The following is a 21697-nucleotide window of genomic DNA, read 5'->3' as shown; positions in this document are numbered from 1 at the left end:
CATATAAAATTAGGAAAAGCTGAACATTGTTTTGCCTCTGGTTTACTTTTCAAGTGTGGGGTTTCTCTTCTTAGACAGATGTAATATAAACTTTTAGGTGGAGCTATATTTTTAGAACTGATCCTGTTATAGTTGAACCCACATTAAAGCTTCTCAAATGTGAATTTTGCTGCTTTTAAATGACTGCACGTAAAAGGTGTCAAGGTTTTCACCTGCTACTAAGGCAATGAAGATATCATTAGCTGAGAATTTCTGATTTAATGACCACATATTCATTGAGAAAGCAGCAGTTTTAGTACTCGGCTGGCTCATGGTGACTTCACGTCAGACACAAATGGAAGTTTCGCCTAACATAATTACAGCTGCGTTAAAACCCAAATATTTGGCCCCTAAAAACCAACAGTAATAAGAGGAGCACAACTGATAGCTGGAATAATGTTACAGTAACATACAGTCCTGTGCAAAAGTTATGAGCCACCCTTCATTTCTTGATATTTTGGTTCCAATGAGCCAGACTTTCTTGTAATTATTTAAAATGTGTCTTTAACAAAGGTTCTCCAGAGTTTCTGATGGTCTTTCAAAGTTTTTCTTGTTTTATTTTTCACTGATTTTAATTGCATCTTTAAGAACTTTGTTACTAGTCATAAAGAAGATTCCCAAAGAGCTAAAAGCTAACTTCACTATCACTTGGCATATTTTGCCATGGTGTGCAATGCGTCCTTAAGAAATGTGAGAAAACTGGACAAGTGGAGGATAAAAGAAGAAGTGGAAGTCCTAAAACGCAGACTCTATAGAATACCTGAGAAATGCATCTGAAATCAGCTGATCCATCTACTGTTAACTGAAGCTGTTAGAGTTTGTATTGTTGATTGTCATTTATGCTTACAAATATTTAACCATGGATGCTTAGAGGTGTATAATTAATTGTGTAGTGATAAGTTGGGTGATCGTTAACAGGCTACAGAGGCTGGGTGTGTGTTCCATACTAGAATGCACACCTACATCCTGGGAGCATGGGAAAGTTCGTACCTTGTTTAATTGTTTTATGGTAGGATTAACGTAGTTACGTCTGTTCTAGTCTAAGTGCTTTTTGTGTATAAATGAACTGCTGGACTTCCTCACGGTGTTATCTAGGATGAGGGGGGGTCTACCCTCTTCCTGACCAAGGATGTTTGCTTGTGTGCTTTTATGACCCTTTGATCAGCAGTACACACACACACACACACACACACACACACACACACACACACACATCCAACACACACACACACATCCAACACACACACACATCCACCACATACGCACACACACACACAGGCAAGGTACTCTTTGTTTGTATGTAGACGTCATATGTTAATGAACCTATGCATATTCGTGTAACCTCAATAAAAGGGCAGTGGTACGGGAGAACGGACGAGAGCAACTGGGGTCAAGTGAAGGAACGGCACTCTGTCCGGTCTCTCCCGTGCACGAGTAACATGAAGAACTTTGCCTACTTGTGTCTTGCTTTGCAGTGTAATTATATTGTCTTCAACGTTCCAGCGGATGGGTTCAAGCTACAAACCTATCTGAAGCCTCATCAGAAATGGTCTCAGTGGAACGGTGGCTATCAAGAAGCCAATCTTAAAGAAGGGAAACAGGGGAAAAAGGCTGATTATACATTATACATTATAATACATTATACATTATACAAATCTAAGTCGTAACATTGCTCTATGGAGCTGCAGATTTGGTTGCAGGTTAACATAGCTGGACTGGCCATCGGGCATACCGGGCATATGCCCGGTGACTTATTTTTTATTTTTATTTTGTAAGGGCATGAACAATGAGAGGTGGTGGATTGGCCAGATGCAGGTCGATGTGTAAAAATGTGGTGGCTATGGCGGGGCTTCCACAGAGGCCAGCAGGTGGATGAGGGAAGGGGAGGCAGGAGGAGAGCCCCGAGGCAGCCGCCAGTCCGAGTGTCAGGTGAACTGAACTTCAGGTAAGAAGTTATCACCTGCAGTCTATCTGGGTCAGATATAAACCAAGTTTAGGTGGAGTTTATTTTTGTTGTGCTGACTTTTTACCGTCAGTTGCAATAACTCATACTGCCCGAGCTAGCATGACGGAGTTTCTGTACAGCTGTTCAGTTGCTATGATGTTACTGATAGTGAACTTTATTTTATTCATAAGGTTAGTTAGTAGAGTTGCCAACGGCTCCTTAAAAATGGAATGGTCCCTCATTCAGAGAAAATATTATGCGTTTGGTATTGAGCTGAGAAGAGACGCAGTTTGTCCCGAACTTTAGCTAGAATGGAAAAAGACAAAGCTGGATTTATTCTGTGTGTTTACGCTGCACAGCTGCCTCTTCTCTCATTCTCTCCCCCTCCCTCTTCTGTTGCTACTTCAATCATGAAACTGATCAATGATCAGCTGATCAGCTTTTCTCTCTTGTTTATTTATCGCCCACTTTGTGCCAGAAAGAGGAAACCAGCAGATGTCGCGCTAAACAACAGCAGCACGTTTAAGCTTGATCAGCTGTTGTTAGAATTTATTTACCGTAAATGTCGGGCTATAAGCCGCTACTTTTTGCACAAGCTTTGAACCCTGCGGCTTTTAGTCAGGTGCGGCTTTTCTATGGATTGTCCGTGATTTTTGTCATATCGTAAGACGATTTGTTTTGTGTGTTCCGCTGTTGTACGGCACTACGTTGCCTGGCGGAAGGATCGGGGTTCAAGAGTGGTATGTTAGTCACATGTCCGTCCGCCAGGCAACGTAGTGCCGTACGAAGTAGCGCGAAAAACAAACTTCAAAGTAGCGCTACGCGTTCAGCGGGAGTCGTGGATGATGAGCGGCGATAAACTTGCAAGTTATGCCCAAAAAGCAAGTTATGCCCAAAAAGCAAGTTATGCCCAACTCCACCGGTGGATTCTGACAGCGTGGAAAAGTGTGAAAACATCCACGATCACCAACGGATTTTGAAGGGCTGGACTGCTGCATGATGGAGAGGAGGACACTGCCACGGCCCTTCTGAGGGTGTTCGACTCTGACACTGACGAGGATTTCTTTGGTTTTGAAAGTGACAACGAAGGAGAGAAGAAGAGTGGATGACGAAGCCATCATGAGCCTGTTTGTATCTGACACTGGAGAAGAGGACTTTGGTGGTTTTAGTGCGTAGGAAGAAGAGAAAGATGGTGGTGAATGACTGACTTTTCTTCTTGTTAAAGCCGTGTCACTGCACCTGAGCCTAAAAGGTAGGCCGAATCTATTTTTCTGGTGTGCTGTAGGCTACTGTTATGTACTACATGTGCAAATATGTACCCATAACTTGTTTTTCAAAATATTAATAAAAGTGATGTCTCCAAACAGCCATCTCTTTCCTGACAATTCCCTTTGTGCATATTCTCTTACATATGATAAGTCAACATTGAAACACCTGCGGCTTTTGGTCAGGTGCGGCTAATGTATGTACAAAACAGGATTTTCCCCTGATTTTAGCTTGTGCGGCTAATATTTAGGTGCGCTTTGTAGTCCGGGAAATACGGTAATATTAATTTCCAGTATCAGCTGATGTTTGCTGGAGCCACAGCTGTAAAGCTGCTGGTCATGATGTCAGTTTGGATATGTGGTGAGAGGGAAACATGAAGATGAAACCAGGAGATGTCCTTACTGGATCATCAGAGCTGAACAGGTGATGGAGAAACAGGTTTAGGTGACATGAATGAGTTGAAGGGAAGTTATGAACTGTTTCTGAGAGACAAATAACACCAGGATCCTTTTTTACGTAGCTGACAGCTGGTAACTGTGCAGGGGCGGGTCTAGCAAAGTTATGCCAGGGGGCCAGGTAGGGAATTAACAGGGAGAGGGGGGCACAAAGAAATACTTTTCTTTCTTATTCTCATTTAAAATATCTCGCTTTTATTAAATAATTATCTAAATCTTACAACCAAAGTTTTTATCTGATGTAAAATGTATAGAAATCATACATATACCAACAAGACAGTGTACATCACTGTCACATCAGCATTTGTTTTCATTCAAAGGCTTTATGGTTTTAATACCTGGTGGGCCGGTCTGTAGTCAAAATGCCCGATTTTCTGTCCCAGTCCAGCCCTGCAGGTTATACTGGCAGTGTCACCATGCCAGCTGACTGTATTTCATCGTCAGCCAGTGTTGTTCTTTATCAATATTACCAAAGTTTACCATAAGGCAGCATAGAAAGTATTTACTTGCTTTCAGGTTTTATTCAAATGTTAGTCTTTTCAGTTGTTTCCCCACTTTTTTCCTGTTTCAAAATCAAACACCAGTTTGTGAGAAGATTATCTTCTTTTTTTAACAGGCAGATAAAGTTTTACATTGGAACTGGCTAATTTGTCAATTGTTTGTTACAAATGTTCGTATTTTAATATTCAAAAATGTTTTTGCCCAAAACATACGTATGTGCACTACATGTCAGTAAAAATACTATGCAAATATTGCTGTCCTTGAATGCTGAGTAAACACTGACAAAGCACTGATTGTATCTCTTGTACTTTATCAACGCAGTATCTAAAAACTTTGCACCGTAGTGGTTAAAATCTCATTCTAATAAGAGTTAAAAGCTCATTCGGTTATTAGGTTTATAGGATTATTGAATTATGGTTAATGGTTGGTAGAATTTTTTTTTAAAACATTATCTGCCAATTACATCTGCCACCCTTCTCCAAATCTGTGCCCCTACCTGCCCCCCCCAACAAAAATTTTCTAGACATGCCACTGTGCAGCATGCCTTTTTTAAATGGGCAGAGCCCATATAGTTCTTGGCAAAGAAGTAAATGAGCATATTTCACAGTTTGGAGCAGCGGCTTACGATGATATGAGGTCTTAAAGTTTCGGCAAAGGCCAGTAAGTGAGCCATGAGTCTTTTTATGGTTACTGCTTTTGGTAAGATTTTTATTCATTTTTTTAAATTAGTCTTGAAAACGAATACAAATGACTCTGGAGCCTGCTATATTTATTGTTTGATCGACTAAAAAATTTTCACATTGTTTTGTTTGATATAAATTAATATTTATCACAGCCAAATTATTCATTGTGGCTGTTTTTATTATATTTAACAAAATGTGTCTTATTCACTGATATTCAGAAATAAAGCAAAAGCACTGTCAGGGAAAGGTGTATACACTAACGTGATACTTCATTTGTTAAAGTTATTCAGCTCCTTCTTCAGAAATATCTAATGAGTCAATCACACGTGTAGGAAAATCCAGTCGTACCAGTTGTCTGGGTGAAAGCACCTTGTTGATGCTGGAGGCCAGACTGCTTACAGCTGATGCAGCAGTTTCTCAAAGAACCATTTGTTACAGTCATGTATGCAGAAGAGCATCTCTGTTAAACCTTGAAGCAGATGGGCTACAGCAGCATACGAATATACCAGGCACCACTCCTGTCAGTGAAGAAGAGGAATCTCAGGCTACAGTTTACACGGGCTCACCAAAATTAGATGATGGAAGATTGAAAAAATCTTGCCTGGTTTGATGAGTCTTGATTTCTGCTGCAACATTCAGATGGTAGGGTCAGAATTTGGTATACAGTATGAACACATGACTCCATATTGCAGTTCAGGCTGGTGTTGGTATGCAAGGGTGTGGGAGATATTTTCTTGGCACACTTTGGGCTCCTTAGTATCAACTGAGCATTGTTTAAACACCACAGCCTGCCCGAGTTTTGTCCATCCCTTTATGACCACAGTGCGCCTGTCTTCTAAAGGCTGCTTCCAGCAGGATAACACACCCTGACAGCGAGTTCACCACTGTACTCAGACGGCCTCACCAGTCCAGTAGAGCACCTGTAGGATATAGGAGATTTACATCATGGATGTGCATTCGAAAAATCTGCAGTAATTGTTTGTTGCTGTCATGTTAATATGGACCAAAATCTCTGAGGAATGTTTCCAGCACCTTGTCAAATGTATGTCATAAATTTTTTAAAGCAGCTCTGAAGGAAAAAGGTGTCCAACCCAGTTCTAGCAAGTATTGGCAAGGTAATGGGTTGAACTAATAACGTATTGAGCCTGTACGACCTACTTTCAGTTAAACGAAAATCAGGTAATGATTTGAAAAAAAAAATGCATTTAGTACTGTCTTGGAAAAAAGCTAAAATGACATTCTTATCACATCCTAGGATATAGTTAATGGCTCAAAAAGCAGTACACATAAATGGATTTTATACAAACAAGGCGATTTTAGATTATGCAATTCACAGTGATCATATAAAAGCATACATGTACTTTACAGCTTGCCTGATGAAAGAAAATATGTGGGGGAAAAAAACACAAAGGCAGGATTTGAAATGTTCACCAGTACTGGAACTGCTGTTCCTCCTACATGCTGCACAATGTTGTCACCATTTGTGCTCTGATGTCTTGCTTTAGGGCAGGTGAGGATTCTCAGGAGGCAAAAATCCACCTCCACGTCTAACTTATCAAACTCTGCTGTCATAGCTCTCCATTTGCAGTAAAGTTGACTCTACATTCTGGTGTTGTTAGTGCTTTTTGCCTTATAATCCAGGCTTTGGTAGTGCTTGGAAGCAACATCCAGCCTTAAATGATCAAGACCTATCTTGTGCTTTTCCAAACAAAGCACTTGTCTCTCATTAATCCATTCAAACACTGACCTTGTCTCTGAGCATTTATATATATATTACTGCATCAAGCTAGAATAAGGACAGCCTACTCAAGAAGAGCTTGACCAGTTAAATCTAAAAATAATATGACTCATTTTAATATATCTCTACAAAGCCTTCTCTCCCATGAAGGATCTCTATTGTCTGTTTTCACTCATCTTATAATTTGATTCAACAAACAAAAAGTTCATCGTGTGCATGCTCCAGCAATGCCACAAACATCTTGTAGAATGTGATGAATTGCTGAAGATTAAACTACCAAACAGAATACAAAGTATTACAAATGAGCTCAACCTTAAACATCAGCAGTGGTAAAATCCAACATAATGCATGAGTAATATTACCCCATAAACAACATATATAACAGCAGCCCACTGACAGGGAACCGTTTTTCTGCAGTATAACTACTTTTACTTTGGATACTGTATGTAAAACTTGGTTCATCAACTCTGCTTACCTTTCTGTAAAAGTCACTGCGCACCGCTGTTACAGTCATTTGTCTTAATTGATGATAAATTTAACAGCTGCTCGGATTATTTTTTTACAGATAAACAGGGTTTTTTTGCAATCCCAAATGCACTTGATGTTTTGACTCGTGTATGCAGAGCAAAGAGCGCAAAAGGGGCTGACTGAAGTAAAGCATACACTGGAGGGTGTGCTGTGTAAGACACATAGCCCTTGCCTTTCAGTAGCCAGATGCATGTTGGAACAGTTAACAAATGGATGGATGCTTCACCGAGAAAATTAAATCCTTTTGTGGATAGCGCGCCCGATTTCCAGTTCCAGGATTTTCTGTGCCGGCCATGAAGACAACAATCATTGTGGGCATGAAGAAGAGACCTGACTGAACATTAAACCATGTAATTAATGGACAACCTCAACATCTTGGGTCCACAACCACCAAAACAATACTGTCTGAGGGCAGATTTCAGTGGTAGCATCCAACGTACAGCGGCTGACATTGCGGCTGCTACACGTGTAGCAAAATTCAAATAAGTGGACAATTTGGCTTTAAGGGGTTCCACTAAATCACCTAGCTGGCTCATTTTTTAACTACATTTTGCTTTTTGGTTTTCTTTGCAATGATTTATAGTCATATGTCTAGATAATTGTTTTAAATGGTTTCTAATTTAAAAACACCACCTACCCCCCGACCCATCCATCCCATATAGTCTTTCTTTGCTAGCTTTGCCCCTGCAGCTGCTGGGATGGGCTGATACAGCGGAGGAGAGACACTTTTACATGGAAAGATCAATCCTAACCTGATCGCCATTTACTGCATCAATCACAAGTTAGAACTTGTGGTCCAAGCGGGGTAAAAAAGGACGACGTGCTGCATATGACCCCTCCACAGGAAAGCTGAAAAAAAAGGGAAAAGCTTCCCCATTAAAGCAGATCGGCTTTGTGTGTAGCAGTCGATTTCTACTTCAGTAAAGCTGGACAGATATTCACAGATTCGAACTGTAGTTACAAAAGTGCCGTACTATTTATTTTTATACAGTTTTCTGGTTGATAGCACTTCGTGCTGTTGGATTTTGAGATAACCTCTTGTTAAATATTGAAGTTGGGATGTCTGGCCAAATGGCACTATGTGAAAGAGGGATTTATTTCTGGCATGTTAAAACAGCCTTTAACCTTTGACCCCCATGTGATTGCATCCTTCTGCAAGAGGAAAGGACAAACCATGAGACTGTGGATATTTCTCATATTAATTAAAAGCATTTAAAAGCATTTAAATGTTACTGCAAATGCAGTCGTTACATTTAATATCTGAACGTATTTAGCTGAAGCTTACTCAGCAGACTTTACGTAGACAGCAGCAATAAATAAGAAATAAAATAAGAGACTTCATTGTCTATATTTATTGGAAGTTAAAAGTGGCAAGGAAATATATGTGGGTGGTGCAGGACATATGAGAGAAAAATGACTCAGTGGTGAGGTGGGAGATGGGAGTGACAGATGTGTGGGGGTGGGATTACTGCATAGCCATGAAAACAAGGGTAACAGAAATTGGACTTTACCCATCTAGAGTTTGGTAAAGTCAGTAAAAGGGATGTGCCATTTCATGCCCAAAGAAACTGTCACAAGCCGAACAGGCAACGAAGGGAAAAATTCTGAAGAGCGCATCATTTTTTTTTTTTTCATTCAATGACCCTGCTAAATTTGGCACAAGATATGAGAACGCATTGGATGATTTTATTATTGGCTGAATGTTGACTGCAAATGTGATTTACGGAGCCAAATTAAAAACAATGTTAAGAAAGTTAACTTCAACTTTTCCTCCAATTGTAATGATGAAATACTACTAATGTTGGTGCGTGTGAGTAAATATAAATGCATATATATGTGTGTGTATATGGCAATGGCATGCAGATAGATAGATAGATAGATAGATAGATAGATAGATAGATAGATAGATAGATACACACACATGCCATTGCCATATAATCCAAAGGAAGTCTAATTATGAGAGTGATAGCAGTAATTATAGTAAGAATCACCCTACTGGAAGACACTGGTAGCTGCAGAAATAAAATAAAGGTCAAAAGCTCCTCGGACAGAGGTTCTAGTCTGAGTACGTTTGAAGGTTTAGGTAGCACCATGATGAGGTTGGGGGGAAACTGGAGCACCAAAGTAAAGCTGTGGGAGAACTGGAGAGTGATGGGAGCGTTATCTGTAACTACTGTTGTTGTTGTAACCATTATTTTTCTGGCATTTGAATTACCCAAATACAGCGGTTATCCCACATATGGTCCACCCGTTAAAGGGGGACAGAGGGCCTCAGGGGCAAGAAGAAATAGACCTTGCAACGCTGGATTGTAAGATGTAAGTGATCTCTTTAAAAAGAGATCAAAGGGAGAATTGTGAGATTATTATACTATCTTATGCCACCTTATACTTCTAATCAAAGAATTGTTGAATCATTATACGGCTATAGGCCACATTATGCCTTGGATTAAATATTGTGAAATCATTGCACTGTTTTATGATGCATTATACTGCTGGTTTATAAGAAATACTGTTTTCAGAGAATCATGGCCTTATTTGTCTGATTAGAAAGAACAGAGCATACCGCACAGGAAGCTCACTGAGAGAGAAAGAATGTGGATGTTTAGGTTTTATGGAGGGGTGCTGAAGCTATAAGTATGTGAGAAACCGTCAGACACTTCGACATCTGGCAGACACCCTCCTGTCCACATCTCCTGTCTGGACTTTTATGCTCAAAGTGTTGTATGAAATAATGAGAATTGTATGGAATAAAGAGATTATTGATTGAGCATTTATACACCGAGTGTTGTTCTTCCTTCAGCCCAAAGATCAAAGAATTGGGATATTTAACAAAACCCAGGAGGCAATATGGCTGCTTGAAATAATTCTGAATTCACATTACTTACATGCAAAATAACCTTAGAGGGGAAAAAGACTTTTTTAGAGGTGTTAAGAGGCTTATCCGAGTTGAGGGAAGTGACCTTTATTAAGCCACAGGTTTCTTTACACTACGCACTACTTCTTCTGGAGATACGTGTCACAGGAAGATGACACAAATACTGCAGTTTTGACAAAGAAGTCCGGCGTCCTAGGCTGGTATAAGATTGCATTTTTAAACACTTTCAACCAGAGAGTCACAGACAACTTAACACTCCTTTAATATCAGACAGCCGCTGTTATTTTTGATGTGTTTCTTATATCTTGATGTGATAGCCTTGAAAATGTATCCAGTTTAAACATCTCAATAAGTCATCTGTGAGACATTTCTAAAAGGTACTTTTTTGTATTATTATTATTTCTGATGTTATTTTTAAACGCTTAGATCAAACCGTAAAGATAAGTCATCAATCAAATTGTCAAATGTGAGAAAAAGCAAAAAAAAAAAGATGGTCAACCGAGACTGGAAATGTGGAGATGTGGAAAAGCAATGCAAAGTCAATATTCACTTAAAAAATATTATATGAAGGCACTGACTTTGAAGTGGAGAAGAAAATGGTTTATTTCACAGCAGGGGGTGGTGGATCATTAGTCACTTTTTGGAGCAAATAGGACTGGGGACAACCTGGGGGTAAGTCTCCAGTGAGGAAGTCCCCCCAGGAGCAAGATAGCTTCCAAGCGTTTTTTTCTCTTTGCATTTTCACTGCCAACAGGAACACTGAAGAGGTGGAAAAAGCCAGACACAAGCTGGTAATGCAGCATCTTGTTGTGAGCTATTATTTTTTATCTAATCCCGTTTCAGACTCTCCATTTTCTCTCTGCATTGCTTCTCAGCATGTTGAGGGGAAACTGGTAGCCTGCTAAGATTTTCATATTTGTCAAAATTGTATTGTACTTTCTCTAGTTGGATACAACACTTTGGTTCTTTATTTTTTCAGTCATTCTGCTACAGATCTGTTCCAACTCGTTGGATGATTGTGCTGTCCTAACTGCCTTTCAAATAGATGGTCTCACATTTGACTCTTTGGTCTACAGAGGAGTTCGTGGTTGACTGAGTGCCTGCAAGGTGTCAAGGTCCCATGGCTGCAAAACAAGACCAAATCATCCACCTCCACCACCGTGCTCTTGTTGACAGTTAGTATGAGGTGTTTGTGCTGATATGCTGTGTTTGGTTTTCTTTGTTTTGGTTTCCTCTGTCCAGTGACCATTGTTCCAGAAGTCTTGTGGCTTGTTCAGATGCAGCTTTGCAAGCCTAATTCAAGAGAAAGGGCTTTCACCTGGCAACCCTTCCAAACAAACCTTGCTTGCTTGTCTTCTAATTTTTCTGTCACTAACTTCAACATCTAACATGCTAACTGAGGCCTGTTGAGTTTGAGATGTAGCTCTTGGGTTTTTTGCAGTTTCTCTGGGCACTGCACGGTCTGACCTAAGCATCAATTTGCTGGGTTGTCCGCTCCTGACTTTGTGTTAAGGGCCTCGAATGCTCCACAGCAGCAAACTGCCAGAACTTCAGTAAAGGTTTTATAGATGTGCTCACACTTGATGGTGATCAGTTACCCTTATGTCCCCTCTTAATTCCAATGGAAGCAGTAAGGGTGTACTTAATTTTTCAGACTTTAATTCATGCAAAAACTCTTTTCCACTCATTTGTAGCATTTTTGGTACCATATATCTTTGCATTTTATTTTTACGCTCATCCTCTTTTGTGTCACCTGTTATTTAATCCTAACACATCTTTTTTCAATATTTACAGAGGTTAATTGCTGCAGTGTAGACATTCTTGCTGTTATTGTGAAATTTTGTCAGGCCACAAACAAATATCTGAGATGTAAGATCCAAACTCTGACATCTGAAGTGAAGTCGACTCTGCTTATCAGCTACTCGAGCCAAGCTTTGTAAGCAGCCAGAGGGTGCCTAAGAGTTGCCCAAGGCTTTCTCAGCCAACCAGCTTTCCTTGCCACTGCTGTACAGCAGAGCCAAAACACACATCTCACGACTGCAGCCAACACAAAAACTGAAGAGAGCACAATCTAAACTGAGAGTAAAATACATTTTGATAGGTAGCAGATTAATGGGATCTTTGACATCCTTTTTGTTTCCTGTGTCCTCTTTTAGCCATCCTTTAGGATTATTATTACAGTTTGTCTATACAGTAGGAATTTAATTAATTCACAGTCGTACCCGCTGTGAGATAATCTCAGTAATCTCTTAGCAATATAAAGAATCTTAATTTCAGAAAGTCTGATTTGGCACAAAAAGTGAGATCATAAAAACCAAGTTATGGCAGCAACTCAAACCTGCAGTAGCTGTGAAAAATGAGCCGCAAGCTCCAGAACATGCTGGGACTCTTTCAGCACTGTGGGTGAGGCGTGAATGTGATTCGCATTATGACCGTGTAATTACATCAGTTGCTTGTCAATAAAAAACTTACAGGAAATAAGTTTTGGTTGCTACCAGGTACCTCTGTGCCCAATTACCTGAAATTCACATTTTTCCACAGTCTGTTCCCTGAGGTCCAAGTCTCATTCATTTTTAATTGGACTTGTAAGTTGCACTCTTTTGCTGAGTGCACAAAAATACCAGTAATTTTGCACCCGTATCCTTTGTTGTCCAATTAGAGATGGCCACAACATGGTTCATAATTATTTTATTAATATTGGTGAATCTCCCCTTATGTTTGCTGTTGCAGATTAGGAAGACATAATCCTTTCAAGGAGCACACACTGACAGTAAAGTAGTAATCTGCTGTTCTCACCTGATACCTGCAAAGAAAGTTAGGATCAGAGGTCACGGTCAGCTTGCCACTCATTTGGTGGTGTAAGGACACCACAGCTGAGCAGATATCAGCTGACAGAGAAGGCTGGAGTTGTGGTGAGAGGTCAGGGTCTCATCCTTCAGCCTGCTGCCAGAACTGGATGTAATTTATCACCACACAAAACTCTAATGTAACCAAGGTCTCCCTGTCTTTGAAAGAGCTTATGGGATCAGTGGGTGAATCACTGTAATAACCAAAGCTTCCATGTCATTCACAGTCTGGCTTGTTTGATGCAATTTTTATACCTATCCTAGGAGCATGGCACTACAGGGAAGAGCAATGTTGGGTTCAGACTGAAATATCTAAAAAAAAGAAAAAGAAAAAATTCTATCAAAAGGTTTATAATTCCCACACAGTCCACCTTTCTGGGACTGTTAGTCTCCTAATTTTAAAATTTTTACTCTTGTGCCAGCATCAGGCTTACATTCACTATCATGTGAATACAATTGTCTAGCACTATCTTAATTTGTACCAACAAAATGAATAACAGCCTGATAACATGCTGAACTAAACCCTAGACCAGGGGTCCCCAATCCCAGTCCACGAGGGCCAGTGTCCCTGATCCATCACAGCTGATGTAAATGGATAAATTACCTTCTCAACAATTCTTGAAGTTCTCCAGAGGCCTGGTAATGAGCTAATCATTTGATTCAGGTGTGTTGACCAAGGTGAGATCTAAAACCTGCAGGGACACCAGCCCTCATGGACTGGGATTGGGGACCACTACCCTAGACAGAACAAAATAATATTAGTGCTGTCACTAATATTGAGTTTGAGTCATTAAAATGACGTTAACGGCATAACCGCATTAATGCGGTAAATCTCCGTTAGCGAGTTATCGCGGCCTGCCCCATGCGTAGGGCTGCACGGCGTCAAAGCATTAGCGCGTTTAGCTCGTTAACGCGTTAGCGCCATCTAGCCCCACACGCTGGGGGACACCAAAAACAAAACTGTAGATGCAAATCTCCATTGATCTGGGGCTCCATGCTAAAATCTCACCCTGTGGGGTCAAAATGATCACAACAACAGTGAGCAAAAATCCCAGAACCACACGGGGGACCTAGTGAATGACCTGCAGAGAGCTGGGACCAAAGCAACAAAGACTACCATCAGTAACACACTATGCCGCCAGGGACTCAAGCAGGGGGACACGCCTAGCACTGCAGGATTTAAGTTAGTACATGTCCGGGCTCATCTGAAGTTTGCTAGAGAGTATTTGGATGATCCAGAAGAGAATTGGGAGAATGTCATATGGTCAGATGAAACCAAAATAGAACTTTTTGGTAAAAACTCTACTCTACTTGTGTTTAGAGGAGAAAGAATGCTGACTTGCATCCAAAGAACACCATACCTACTGTGAAGCATGGGGGTGCAAACATCATGCTTTGGGGCTCTTTTTTTGCAAAGGGACCAGGAAGACTGATCCGTGTGAAGGAAAGAGTGAATGGGGCCATTTTGAGGGAAAACCTCCTTTCAATCAGCAAGGGCAATGAAGATCAATCATGGCTGGGTCTTTCAGCATGGCAATGATCACAAACACATCGCCCGGGTAACGAAGGAGTGGCTTCATAAGAAGCATTTCAAAGTCCTGGAGTGGCCTAGCCAGTCTCCAGATATCGACCCCATAAAAAATCTTTGGAGGGAGTTGAAAGTCCGTGTTGCCCAGCAACAGACCCAAAACATCACTGCTCTGGCCCTCCTGTCATGTTCGGATCAAATCTGACCAATTTACAACTTAAAACACTAATAAATATTGTGTTTTACATCTGATTGCCTCAAGACCTTATGACATCCTCCACACTATGAACTTGAACATAGAAAAGTGATGAGCACCTCTTTCATTGAATTTTGAGTGTTTTAATCAACTTTGTTACATATGTCGTGTTTCGGGTCAAATGTGACCAATATAGGAAATGAATGGAAATACACCTGGCCTGTGACCCCCTGAATGGACCACTCAATATCCACTGAATGACCCACTGAACCACCCATTGAACCACCCATTGAACCATCCACTGAACGGAATTTGGTGTTCCATTCAGTGGGTGGTAAAAGCTGTTAATACTGACCGGTCAATTGTGATTGGAACACTAAAGTAAAGAGGTGAGGGTGCACACAACTGGAGGGCTAGAGGAGATCTTCATGGAGGAATAGGTCAAAATACCAGCACCTTGTGAAGACTTACAGAAAATGTTTGACCTCTGTCATTGCCAACAAAGGGTGTATAACAAAGAATTGAGATTAGCATTGAGATTATTTTTCCACCATAATTTGCAAATAAATTCTTTAACCCTTTAAGACCTACCATAGAACCCAAGTCCACCAGAGCTTATGTTATATTTTTACTTGCTATAGTACCATTTTTGGGAGCATTTCAAGCTGATATACATCAATATATTTCAGCTCGAGTGTGTGAATGTGTGGATGGATGGGTGGATGACTGGTTCTGTAAAGCCCAAATTTTAATAATATGTATGCATTAAGTGCATAGTAATTACATAAATTGCAAAAAAAAGTGCAATAAACTACCAAAAAATTGAAAATCGTTTTTGTTTTTTTAACATATATTTCTAGTTAGAGAAATTTAAGAGGCAAACTGTAAATACAAAAAAGTTGCACAAAATAGTTTCCCACCACAGGAAATATATTTTGAGTGTCTTCATAGTTTTATTTTTGAAATACACCAATTTTTATATACTGCAGGAAAAACGAAAATAAATATTATAATGCAAATTTGCAAAAAAAACCAGCATATGCATCAAAATTAACTATTTCCAGCAGTGCAATTTGAGTCCTAAGCATCCCAGAAATGACACAGAAAGTCATAAAGTCAAACATAACTTTTAAAAACACCAGTATAGGCTCATAAGGCCCTGATGGTAAAAACTACAGTTCCGCGAAATGACGTCACTTTTGGTTTCAGGCAGGACATGGAGGACATGCGATAGTTCGCGCTGATGGACGTAGGAAGTGTTATGAACAGCTGATCAGATTGGCAAAGCATGTTTCTGGAATATTATGTTTTTGTTGCTGCAAGTGCTTTTATGCAATTTTTGCAAAGATATATATGGAAGGAAACTGACCTAGGACAAGCTGATGGCATAAGATGTAAGTACAACTCCTCCGGTTTCATGTGCAAAAAAAATTATTGCGCTAGCTTACGTGGTTGCAGTGCTACCTGGAATTAAAAATAGTTAAGCAAAATGGAGCATCCCCGCTCCGACCGGCTTTAAAGGGTTAAAAACCAGACAATGTAATTTTCTGGATGTTTTTTCTTATTTTGTCTCTCATAGTTGAGGTATACCTCAAAAAGGTATACTAAATGCTTTTTTGCTGAAATTGCTCTTTCCAATCTTTTGGTGAGTTGTGTAAATTATAACATCAGATTACTGTTCTTAGCTGACAAGAGTGGTGCTCAGTGTGATCTTGTGCTGCTGTGTTCAGAGATGCTCTTATGCCTACCTTGTTTGTAACAAGCCTATTCGATTTCCCGTTACCTTACATTCAGCTCGAAGCAGTTTGGCCATTCTCCGCTGACCTTTGACATCAACAAGATCTCTTCACAGAAAACTACCGCTCATTCATAGCTGGACTGGCCATCAGGCATACCGGGCATTTGCCAGGTGGGCCGATGATTTTTTTTTTTGTAACGGCATGAACAATGTGAGTTGGTGGATATGCCAGATGTTGGCCAATGTGTAAAAATAACTCAGTTGTTTGGTGGTGGCTATGGCGGAGCTTCCACAGAGGCCAGCAGGTGGATGAGGGAAGGGGAGGCAGGAGGAGGAGAGACCCGAGGAGGCCGCCGGCCCAAGTGTCAGGTGAACTGAACTTCAGGTAAGAAGTTATGACCTGCAGTCTATCTGGGTCAGAAATAGACCAAGTTTAATTCAATTCAATTCAATTTTATTTATATAGCGCCAAATCACAACATAAGTCGCCTCAAGGCGCTTTATAGATACAGAGAAAAACCCAACAATCATATGACCCCCTATGAGCAAGCACTTTGGCGACAGTGGGAAGGAAAAACTCCCTTTTAACAGGAAGAAACCTCCGGCAGAACCAGGCTCAGGGAGGGGCGGGGCCATCTGCTGCGACCGGTTGGGGTGAGAGAAGGAAGACAGGATAAAAGACATGCTGTGGAAAAGAGACAGAGGTTAATAACAGATATGATTCAATGCAGAGAGGTCTGTTAATACATAGTGAGTGAGAAAGGTGACTGGAAAGGAAAAACTCAATGCATCATGGGATTCCCCCCGCAGCCTATGTCTATTGCAGCATAACTAAGGGAGGATTCAGGGTCACCTGATCCAGCCCTAACTATATGCTTTAGCAAAAAGGAAAGTTTTAAGCCTAATCTTGAAAGTAGAGATAGTGTCTGTCTCCTGAATCCAAACTGGAAGCTGGTTCCACAGAAGAGGGGCCTGAAAACTGAAGGCTCTCCCTCCCATTCTACTTTTAAATACTCTATGAACAACAAGTAGGCCTGCAGAGCGAGAGCGAAGTGCTCTAATAGGGTGATATGGTACTACAAGGTCATTAAGATAAGATGGGGCCTGATTATTTAAGACCTTGTATGTGAGGAGCAGGATTTTGAATTCAATTCTGGATTTAACAGGAAGCCAATGAAGGGAAGCAAAAACAGGAGAAATATGCTCTCTCTTTCTAGTCCCTGTCAGCACTCTTGCTGCAGCATTTTGGATTAGCTGAAGGCTTTTCAGTGAGTTTTTTGGACATCCTGATAATAATGAATTACAGTAGTCCAGCCTGGAAGTAATAAATGCATGAACTAGTTTTTCAGCGTCACTCTGAGACAGGATATTTCTAATTTTAGAGATGTTGCGCAAATGGAAGAACGCAGTCTTACATATTTGTTTAATATGTGCATTGAAGGACATGTCCTCGTCAAAAATGACTCCAAGGTTCCTCACAGCGTTACTGGAGGCCAAGGTAATGCCATCCAGAGTAAGAATCTGCTTAGATACCATATTTCTAGGCTTTTCAGGGCCGAGTACAATAACCTCAGTTTTATCTGAATTAAGAAGCAGAAAGTTAGCGGCCATCCAGGTCTTTATGTCTTTAAGAAATTCCTGCAGTTTAACTAATTGGTGTGTGTTATCTGGCTTCATGGACAGATAGAGCTGGGTGTCATCTACATAGCAGTGAAAATGTATGCTATGTCTTCTAATGATGCTGCCTAGGGGAAGCATGTATAATGTAAATAGAATTGGTCCTAGCACTGAACCCTGTGGAACTCCATAATTAACCTCAGTGTGTGAAGAGGACTCTCCATTTACATGCACAAATTGGAGTCTATTAGATAGATATGATACAAACCACTGCAGTGAAGTACCTGTAATACCTACAGCATGTTCTAATCGCTCTAATAGGATATTATGGTCGACAGTATCGAACGCTGCACTAAGGTCTAGCAGGACAAGCACAGAGATGAGTCCACTGTCAGAGGCCATAAGAAGATCATTTGTAACCTTCACTAAAGCTGTTTCTGTGCTGTGATGAGCTCTGAAACTGGTGTAGTTTAGGTGTAGTTTATTTTCGTTGTGCTGACTTTTCACAGTTAGAATATCTCGTACTGCGTACTAGCTACTATGACAGAGTTTCTATACAGCTGGGTGGGTGCTATGATGTTACTGATAGTGAACTTTATTTTATTCATAAGGTTAGTTAGTAGAGTTGCCAACTGTCCCGTAAAAAACTGAATCGTCCCATATTCAGAGACAATATTACGCGTTTGAGCTGAAAAGGAACACAGTTTGTCCCGGACTTCAGCTACAATGGAAAAAGACACAAAGCTGGAGTTATTCTGTGTTTACGCTGCACAGCTGCCTCTTCTTCTCTCATTCTCTCTCTCCTGTTGCCACTTCAATCATGAAACTGATCAATGATCAGCTGATCGGCTTTTCTCTCTTGTTTGTTTATCGCCCACTTTGCGCCAGAAAGAGGAAACCAGCGGATGTCGCGGTAAACAACAGCAGCACTTTTAAGCTTGATCAGCTGTTGTTAGAAGTTATTTCATATTAATTTCTAGTATCAGCTGATGTTTGCTGGAGCCACAGCTGTAAAGCTGCTGGTCATGATATCAGTTTGGATATGTGGTGAGAGGGAAACATGAAGATGAAACCAGGAGATGTCTTTACTGAATCATCAGAGCTGTGATGGAGAAACAGGTTTACCTTTTAGGTGACATGAATGAGTTGAAGGGAAGTTATGAACTGTTTCTGAGAGACAAATAACACCAGGATCCTTTTCTAAGTAGCTGACAGCTGGTAACTGTGCAGGGGCGGGTCTAGCAAAGTGTTGCCAGGGGTCCATGTAGGGCATTAACAGGGAAAGGAGGGGACAAAGAAATACTTTTCTTGCTTATTCTCATTTAAAATGTCTAACTTTTATTAAATAATTATTTGAATCTTACAACCAAAGTTTTTATCTGATGTAAAATGTATAGAAATCATACGTATACCAACTAGCTCGCTCATGACTGACGACCATGGGCGGCAAACCCCCGGTGCTTTAAAAAAAAAAAAAATTTCGGGGGCGCACGCTGCCATGTCGTTTCATTTGTTCAAATCATATTTAGCCAATAAAATATGTGGTTTAGTTTCTGTGTGAACGGGATGGTGGAGTCCTCACGGCCAGCAAGCTCCACCAAACACACAAACAGGAGGGAGAGGAAGATCAGAGAAGCAGGTACAGAGCACAAGCAGCAGAGCAGTAAATATGGGGGTATTTTAAATACGAAGGCAGACTAGAGTCTGCAAGAGTCATATCAAACAGACTTTAACCCTCTGGGGTCGACGGACGCGCCGGTGTCATGCCAAACTAGGTATCCCCGACAGAATTAGTTTCCCCTGCGTCGGGAGCACACGCTGGACTTTCCAAATCACGGACAAACAGTATCCCACGTTGTTGATTTTTAGTTTACAAACACTTCTTATAATGACTAACTACTCCTGAAGTTTTTGAGATGTTAGCTCCTTATACAACGAAGTTATAGTGGGATACAAATAATATCAGGCTTATCCTGCCACAATTTGTTCCCCCTGTGTAAATCACGGACAAACAGTATCCCACATTGCTGTGTTTAGCGTGTTTGGAGGCTAGAGTTAGTGTGTTGTGTAGTTATTGTTTTGTATTGTGTGTCACTTATGCAGCTGAATGTCACATTTGCTCCAAAAAAGCCATCAAAGGCAGATTCCAGTGTAAACGCTGTTCCCATATGGAAAACAGGAGTGATACACCTCCTTTTGTCAGACCTGCAGGGTTTAGGCCTGTGCTGTTCTCTTCTGTCTTATACTGAACACAAACTATTTTTTGTGACTGGCACAAATACTTTGTATGCCTTCTTATTTGATGCAGAACACCTGATTGTTCTGTAAATAGATTTAAATGGTTATATAAAAAACGCCTAAGGCCTTGGCTGCATTTTTAGGTAAATAGTACCAAATAACTTTGTTTGCAAAACTTGTGCATGAACCTGAAGTTCCCAAATTGATATAAAAATTGTTAGTTTTCAAAAAGTGTGTCCTCCTGAATGGGATTATAAGCTAACAAGCAGCGCTGTGTGTTTGGCAGATGGCAGGTCATGACGGACAGTTCAACTCTCATCCCACTCGTGCCACTTTTTGTTATAAATGTTGTCATAAGTGTGCTACATTGGTTGTGTATCAAAATTACTTAAAAGAAATCTGACAAAACCATGAGAAATTATCTGGAATAACTAATTTTAACATTTTCTTTCTTAAGGCTGTATTTTTAGCAACAACACTTTTTTTAACAACACAATTTTGTTTTAAAAACAAAATGGTAGGTTTATAAATGAGACTGAGTCTTATTTGATTTCCATGTTTTAGGTCTCAAACATAGTCCAGCATCGATGAACCATCAGTTTGGAAGGGTTACCGATATTTGTTCGTGACAACGAGACCAAACTCTTCTTAACATGTCTGGTGAGTATGCAAATCTACTCAATCTTCAGTTTTGGTTTACAGAGACTTATATGTACTGTTGTTAATTTTGCATAGGATACAGATCCAGTTGAGAGGGCAACCCAAGGTGTTAAAGTGGGCATCCTCACTGTTCTGGAGGACTGCGTAGGACCCAACTCGCAGTCCACAGGGGTCAACACTGCCATTGTTTTCGAAGAGGACATTATTCTTGATGATCTGCCAGACCTTCCCACTGCCTTTGCCTACCTGTTTGGCCTACTTTATGGGCTCAACATGGAGTTTCCCAAAGAACTCAAGTACACATTTGTTTGCTGTATGGAAACCAGATAGAAGAGTTCACATCCTGCCATCCGATGTTTTGAATCTGTTTGTTAGTGACTATCAATCAAGATAGGTTTGATATTCTGTCTGACAATACCACACCTTTAAAATTGGATGAGTAACACTTATTACAAAAATGTGACATTTTTGTTTTGTTTTTGGAAAAGGACTTTGTGGCTGAATGTTTTCAGTATGTTAAAAATGGCTCATCTCAAAACATTGTCAATGGGCAGTTGTGTTTGAACACAATAAAGTTATTTGAAAATCAACATTGTGTAAACCTTCATTAATACAACAGGGAGCACCTTATGAAAACTATAAAGGATACTTTTTCTAAACTTAAGGAATTTGGCAAAACAAAAAAAATATGTTGTGTAAACTTTAGGAATTACATTGCTGAAACAATAAAATATGAGTTAAGAAAAAGCAGTTATTAATCTTGTAAACACAAAAACATTAGTTGAAGCAACTTTTCTCCTAAACTTGAAATTATAAGTTATCCATCAGAACCTAAAAACATAAA

The 21697-nt window shown here is 40.3% G+C and overlaps 1 long non-coding RNA gene across 2 annotated transcripts in view; it reads left to right on the top strand.

Annotated features, from left to right (window-relative positions):
• LOC309701211 overlaps window positions 1-21437 on the top strand; it is a 30284-nt gene extending 8847 nt beyond the window's left edge. Inside the window, exons 1-3 of one of the 2 annotated variants that reach the window (XR_014274914.1) lie at window positions 16591-16723; window positions 20758-20853; window positions 20929-21437. This is a non-coding gene — a long non-coding RNA (uncharacterized lncRNA). Of the gene's footprint in view, window positions 1-16590; window positions 16724-20757; window positions 20854-20928 lie in introns of those variants that run through there. The other variant, XR_014274913.1, reaches the window with a different exon arrangement.
• The last annotated feature ends 260 nt before the right edge of the window (window positions 21438-21697 follow it).

The sequence above is a fragment of the Aulonocara stuartgranti genome (assembly GCF_965226115.1).
Source record: "Aulonocara stuartgranti genome assembly, chromosome: 23".
Taxonomy (NCBI): Eukaryota; Metazoa; Chordata; class Actinopteri; order Cichliformes; family Cichlidae; genus Aulonocara; species Aulonocara stuartgranti.
Note: the sequence above shows the minus strand (reverse complement) of the source record. Positions and strands in the feature narration are given on the sequence as shown.